At 49.5% G+C, this 6710-nt stretch overlaps 1 non-coding gene across 1 annotated transcript; it reads right to left on the bottom strand.

The window, feature by feature from the left end:
• Positions 1-6310: 6310 nt before the first annotated feature.
• On the bottom strand, positions 6311-6384 carry TRNAE-UUC. The gene has a single exon. It is a non-coding gene; the product is annotated as a tRNA-Glu (tRNA).
• Between the last annotated feature and the right edge of the window lie 326 nt (positions 6385-6710).

Here is a 6710-nt window from a genome sequence, read left to right as displayed (position 1 = left end):
GCTCTTTGCCGTGCGGCAAGGCTTTGCCGTGCGGCAACGGCTCTTTGCCGTGCGACCTCGTCCTTTGTCGTGCGCTAGTGCACTCCGCGAACGCTTTTTTTATTTTACCATTTCAATTTTCATATGTGAAAATTTAGTTTTATTTCAAATTAAATTAAACCTGTTTTTCCAACATGCATGAGTACTTTTTAATAATGTTCCGCGTGTAGAAATGAGAAAGTACATTGGTGCACCCTCGCGCGGAGAAATCTAGGGTAGACCCGCCGTGGTACACGTTCCGCCGTTTCGGGGAGAGTGAGGGGGAGAACGCACCGCCGAGCACCGAACCCCACCAAATCTTGCATGTGGGCCTATGCTATGTGTCAAAGTGTGGTGCAAGGTGTAATGGTGCAAAAGTAGCTCCCCTAAACCCTAGACTCCTAGCCCCTAACCCTACGCCGAACCCTAACTAGTAGACTGTGCACACCGTCGATCGTGTGATAATGGCTCGAGGCCGCGGTGTATGTGCCAAAGGGTCCCAATCTTGGTTCTCCATGTGTATATGTCCTAAACAAACCTAAAAGAATGAAAAAGTACATTGGTGCACCCTCGCGCGGAGAAATCTAGGGGGTAGACCCGGCCGGGGCACACGTTCACGTCGTTGGGGAGGAGGGGAGAACGACCGCCGGAAAGCACCGGAACCCCACCAAATCTTGCATGTGGGCCTATGATATGTGTCAAAGTGTGTTGCAAGGTCTAATGGTGCAAAAGTAGCTCCCCTAAACCCTAGACCCTAGCCCTAACCCTACACCCAACCCTAACCAAGTAGATCGTGCACACCGTCGATCGTGTGATAATGGCTCGAGCTGCGGGTGTATGTGCCAAAGGGTCCCAATCTTGGTTCTCCATGTGTATATGTCCTAATCAAACCTAAAAGAATGAAAAAGTACATTGGTGCACCCTCGCGCGGAGAAATCTAGGGGTAGACCCGCCGGGGCACACGTTCCGTCTGTTTTGGGAGGGAGGGGAGAACGACCAGCCGAGCACCGAACCCCACCAAATCTTGCATGTGGGCCCATGATATGTGTCAAAGTGTGGTGCAAGGTCTAATGGTGCAAAAGTAGCTCCCCTAAATCCTAAACCCTGAACCGGGGAGGCCTCGTGCCCTAAACCCCTCTAAATCCCTAAACAACAACACCGGAGCTGCAGAACCATGCATCATAAACCCTAACCCTAACCCTAAACCCTAAACCTATACCTAACCATAAATACTTACCTTGAACCTAAACCCTAGCCCTACCCCCTAAACCCTAGCCCTAACCCTCGCACCTAACCCTAACCAAGAGATCTAGCCCACCGTCGATCGTGTGATAATGGCTCGAGCTGCGTGTGTATGTGACAAAGGGTCCCAATATTGGTTCTCCATGTGTATATGTCCTAAACAAACCTAGAAAAATGAAAAAGTACATTGGTGCACCCGCGCGGAGAAATCTAGGGGGTAGACCCGCCGGGGGCACACGTTCAGCTGTTTTGAGGGAGGAGAGGGGAGAACGACCGCCGAGCACCTGAACCCCACCAAATCTTGCATGTGGGCCTATGCTATGTGTAAAAGTGTGGTGAAAGGTGTAATGGTGCAAAAGTAGCTCCCTAAACCCTGGACCCTAGCCCTAACCCCACGCCGAACCCTAACTAGTAGATCTGTGCACACCGTCGATCGTGTGATAATGGCTCGAGCCGCGGGTGTATGTGCCAAAGGGTCCCAATCTTGGTTCTCCATGTGTATATGTCCTAAACAAACCTTAAAGAATGAAAAGTACATTGGTGCACCCTCGCGCGGAGAAATCTAGGTGGGTAGACCCGCGGGGCACACGTTCCGCCTGCTTGGGGGAGGAGGGGGAGAACGACCGCCGGAACATTCGAACCCCACCAAATCTTGCATGTGGGCCTATGATATGTGTCAAAGTGTGGTGCAAGGTCTAATGGTGCAAAAGTAGCTCCCCTAAACCCTAAACCCTAAATCAGGAGGCTTCGTGCCCTAAACCCCTCTAAACCCCTAAACCACAACATCGCAGCCGCAGAACCATGCATCATAAACCCTAACCCTAACCCTAAACCCTAAACCTATACCTAACCATAAATACTTACCTTTAAACTAAACCCTAGCCCCTACCCCCTAAACCCTAGCCCTAACCCTACACCTAACCCTAACCGAGTAGATCCAGCTCACCGTCGATCGTGTGATAATGGCTCGAGCTGCGTGTGTATGTGACAAAGGGTCCCAATATTGGTTCTCCATGTGTATATGTCCTAAACAAACCTAAAAGAATGAAAAAGTACATTGGTGCACCCTCGCGCGGAGAAATCTAGGGGGTAGACCCGCCGGGGTACACGTTCCGCTGTTTTGGGGGGAGGAGCGGGAGAACGACCGCCGGAGCACCGGAACCCCACCAAATCTTGCATGTGGGCCTATGCTATGTGTCACAGTGTGGTGCAAGGTGTAATGGTGCAAAAGTAGCTCCCCTAAACCCTAGACCCTAGCCCTAACCCTACACCGAACCCTAACTAGTAGATCAGGCACACCGTCGATCGTGTGATAATGGCTCGAGCTGCGGGTGTATGTGCCAAAGGGTCCCAATCTTGGTTCTCCATGTGTATATGTCCTAAACAAACCTAAAAGAATGAAAAAGTACATTGGTGCACCCTCGCGCGGAGAAATCTAGGGGGTAGACCCGCGGGGCACACGTTCCGCTGTTTTGGGGGAGGAGGGGGAGAACGACCGCCGGAGCACCGGAACCCCACCAAATCTTGCATGTGGGCCTATGATATGTGTCAAAGTGTGGTGCAAGGTCTAATGGTGCAAAAGTAGCTCCCCTAAACCCTAAACCCTAAACTGGGGAGGCTTCGTGCCCTAAACCCCTCTAAACCCCTAAACCACAACACCGAGCTGCACAGAACCATGCATCATAAACCCTAACCCTAACCCTAAACCCTAAACCTATACCTAACCATAAATACTTACCTTTAAACTAAACCCTAGCCCTACCCCCTAAACCCTAGCCCTAACCCTACACCTAACCCTAACCAAGAGATTCGGCTCACCGTCGATCGTGTGATAATGGCTCGAGCTGCGTGTGTATGTGACAAAGGGTCCCAATATTGGTTCTCCATGTGTATATGTCCTAAACAAACCTAAAAGAATGAAAAAGTACATTGGTGCACCCTCGCGCGGAGAAATCTAGGGGGTAGACCCGCCGGGGTACACGTTCCGCTCTTTTGGGGGGAGGAGGGGGAGAACGACCGCCGGAGCACCGGAACCCCACCAAATCTTGCATGTGGGCCTATGATATGTGTCTAAGTGTGGTGCAAGGTGTAATGGTGCAAAAGTAGCTCTCCTAAACCCTAGACCCTAGCCCTAACCCTACACCGAACCCTAACTAGTAGATCAGGCACACCGTCGATCGTGTGATAATGGCTCGAGCTGCGGGTGTATGTGCCAAAGGGTCCCAATCTTGGTTCTCCATGTGTATATGTCCTAAACAAACCTAAAAGAATGAAAACGTACTTTGGTCACCCTCGCGCGGAGAAATCTAGGGGGTAGACCCGCAGGGGCACACGTTCCGTTGTTTTGGGGGGAGGGGGAGAACGAACGCCGGAGCACCGGAACCCCACCAAATCTTGCATGTGGGCCTATGATATGTGTCAAAGTGTGGTGCAAGGTCTAATGGTGCAAAAGTAGCTCCCCTAAACCCTAAACCCTAAGCCGGGAGGCTTCGTGCCCTAAACCCCTCTAAACCCCTAAACCACAACACGGAGCTGCAGAACCATGCATCATAAACCCTAACCCTAACCCTAAACCCTAAACCTATACCTAACCATAAATACTTAACTTTAAACTAAACCCTAGCCCTACCCCTAAACCCTAGCCCTAACCCTACACCTAACCCTAACCAGTAGATCCGGCTCACCGTCGATCGTGTGATAATGGCTCGAGCTGCGTGTGTATGTGACAAAGGGTCCCAATATTGGTTCTCCATGTGTATATGTCCTAAACAAACCTAAAAGAATGAAAAAGTACATTGGTGCACCCTCGCGCGGAGAAATCTAGGGGTAGACCCGCCGGGGTACACGTTCCGCTGTTTTGGGGGGAGGAGGGGGAGAACGACCGCCGGAGCACCGGAACCCCACCAAATCTTGCATGTGGGCCTATGCTATGTGTCAAAGTGTGGTGCAAGGTGTAATGGTGCAAAAGTAGCTCCCCTAAACCCTAGACCCTAGCCCTAACCCTACACCGAACCCTAACTAGTAGATCGAGCACACCGTCGATCGTGTGATAATGGCTCGAGCTGCGGGTGTATGTGCCAAAGGGTCCCAATCTTGGTTCTCCATGTGTATATGTCCTAAACAAACCTAAAAGAATGAAAAAGTACATTGGTGCACCCTCGCGCGGAGAAATCTAGGGGTAGACCCGCCGGGGCACACGTTCCGCTGTTTTGGGGGGAGGAGGGGGAGAACGACCGCCGAAGCACCGGAACCCCACCAAATCTTGCATGTGGGCCTATGGTATGTGTCAAAGTGTGGTGCAAGGTCTAAATGGTGCAAAAGTAGCTCCCCGGTGTGACCTTCCTCACCGTTGGGCGATAACACTTAGGAGATTTTCCGAACCGCGGGTTGCTCCGAAACCGTGATATATGTGGGGGTTGAACATATATGGAGAGTAATTTTATATTGCACATTGTCTAATAAATAGTCATCAAAAAGAAAAACTAATTAACAATTAAATATAAGTATTAGATGAAATAAAATAGGAAGAAAAACAAAAAAAATTATATTGGCGCACGGCAAAGAAGAGAACGCACGGCAAAGGTGCCTTTGCCGTGCAACTAACCTGTCCGCACGGCTAAGGCGCGAGCCACGGCAATGCCCAGGGCCTTTGCCGTGCGTGGTTTCTTTGCCGTGCGGCACGTAGGGACTTTGCCGTCCTCCTTTCTTTGTCGTGAGGTTTCCTTGTACTTTGCCGTCATTTGATTCTTTGCCGTGCGCTGCTTCTGTCTTTGCCGTGCTTGCCTTCATTGCCGTGCGCTGCTCTCAGATGTTGCCGTGCGGATTGTCGTTGCCGTGCGTGCTGCTTGCTGCGCACGGCAATGATTTCTTTGCCGTGCGGCGGCTCACGGCATTGAAATGCTGCACGACAGCGCCTGTTTTTCCCGTAGTGCATGTTGATAAATTTGCCATCCCAAGGACGGACTTCACGAGTTCCAACTTCTTTGAGAGAGAGAGAGATGATAGGGAGGTTAAGCAAATTTGAGACGCACACAAACACTACGATACGCCATAGTGATTCGTCGAACGAATCAATAAATACTCTCGTGATGATCGTCCAGAGCCGAGACGCAGCTGGATTTTTACCCTCAGCAGCCGACTGGGTAAACCTTCCTGACGATCTGGAGAACAACGCTCCATCTGGGCTTCTTCTTCTTCTCCTCCTTGGTCACCTGATCTCTGCCTTTCTTTCCTCTGTGCGGCAGCTCGCTTTTCATAGCAACGGCTGCTGCTGCGTCGTACACCATTGCTCCTCTCCTGCAGATGCTAAGCTTATTATTGTTTTGTTTTGGTTTGATAGTCACTCGATAGAATGCTTTTCGGTGTGGAGGGCTCCAACGAGATGGTCAAGTATTTGTAGTACTCCGTAGTTGGTGGTGCAGAGGAGGAGGAGGAATATCGAGGTAGCTGACTTGGCAGTCACGGTCACAGATGTCTGAATTCTTTGAATCAAAAGAAGAAGTGGCTTGACAGACAAGGAACTAGGCTGACGATGATGCCTGGAAGGCTGGAGTCCATGGGAATGTCAAAATTGTTTTACACGACGCGAGCACAACACCAAGTGTTCCGTTTTCTCAGGACCAATTAATCATCAGAGTTCAGAAAGCCTCAAAGATGCTCTGTGGGTTCGAAGATCTTTCGTCGTGATAAACTAAAACCCTTTCCGTCAGAAAAAATAAATTAAAACCCACTTTTTTTTGAGATGCAAATTAACCCACCTGTGTGACAGGAAGTGTACAGCAAAGTATTGTTGGCAAGGCAATCGGCACGCGTAGCTCTGATGGTGACTGACAGCTTTGTGGTCAAGCACTGATAACCGCTCGACTTTGACATAAACTGGACTTCAGCACCTGGAGCCGAAACGAGGTTAAAGTCAGCAGCCGCGTAAACATTGCAACCTCTGTAAATAAAATTGAAAATCCGTGAAAAACTATCGCCGGGATTTTCTGCAGATGCAAAATCATCGTGAAAAAACATACGACGGAAAGGCAAGAAAAATAATATGAAAAGGCTCCATTACCGGGATTTGAACCCGGGTCGCCTGGGTGAAAGCCAGGTATCCTAACCGGGCTGGACGATAATGGACTACTGAACAATTTCATATTTTAAAATATATAGTCTAGTAATCCACCCGCGGCTCAGCTCCCCTTTCTTTCTGACGATCGATCCTAGCTTCATTACGGACCGGTAGACGTGCAATATGGTTCAAGTGCTCTTCGACATCTCGGTCTGTTCACTTAGTCATGCTTTGTTCTTCACTGGACAAGATTTTCCATATATTCATTCCAGAAATTTCTAGTATTAGTGTTACTCTTTCCTCCGTTTACATTTAACTACCGTGGATATATGTCTAGTCATTTCTTAAAAAATTCTACTTCTATTAATAAGTTTCTTATGTGTGTGTATTTCTG

Source organism: Lolium rigidum, chromosome 1 (genome assembly GCF_022539505.1).
Source record: "Lolium rigidum isolate FL_2022 chromosome 1, APGP_CSIRO_Lrig_0.1, whole genome shotgun sequence".
Taxonomy (NCBI): domain Eukaryota; kingdom Viridiplantae; phylum Streptophyta; class Magnoliopsida; order Poales; family Poaceae; genus Lolium; species Lolium rigidum.
This window is presented reverse-complemented; position numbering and strand designations above follow the sequence as displayed.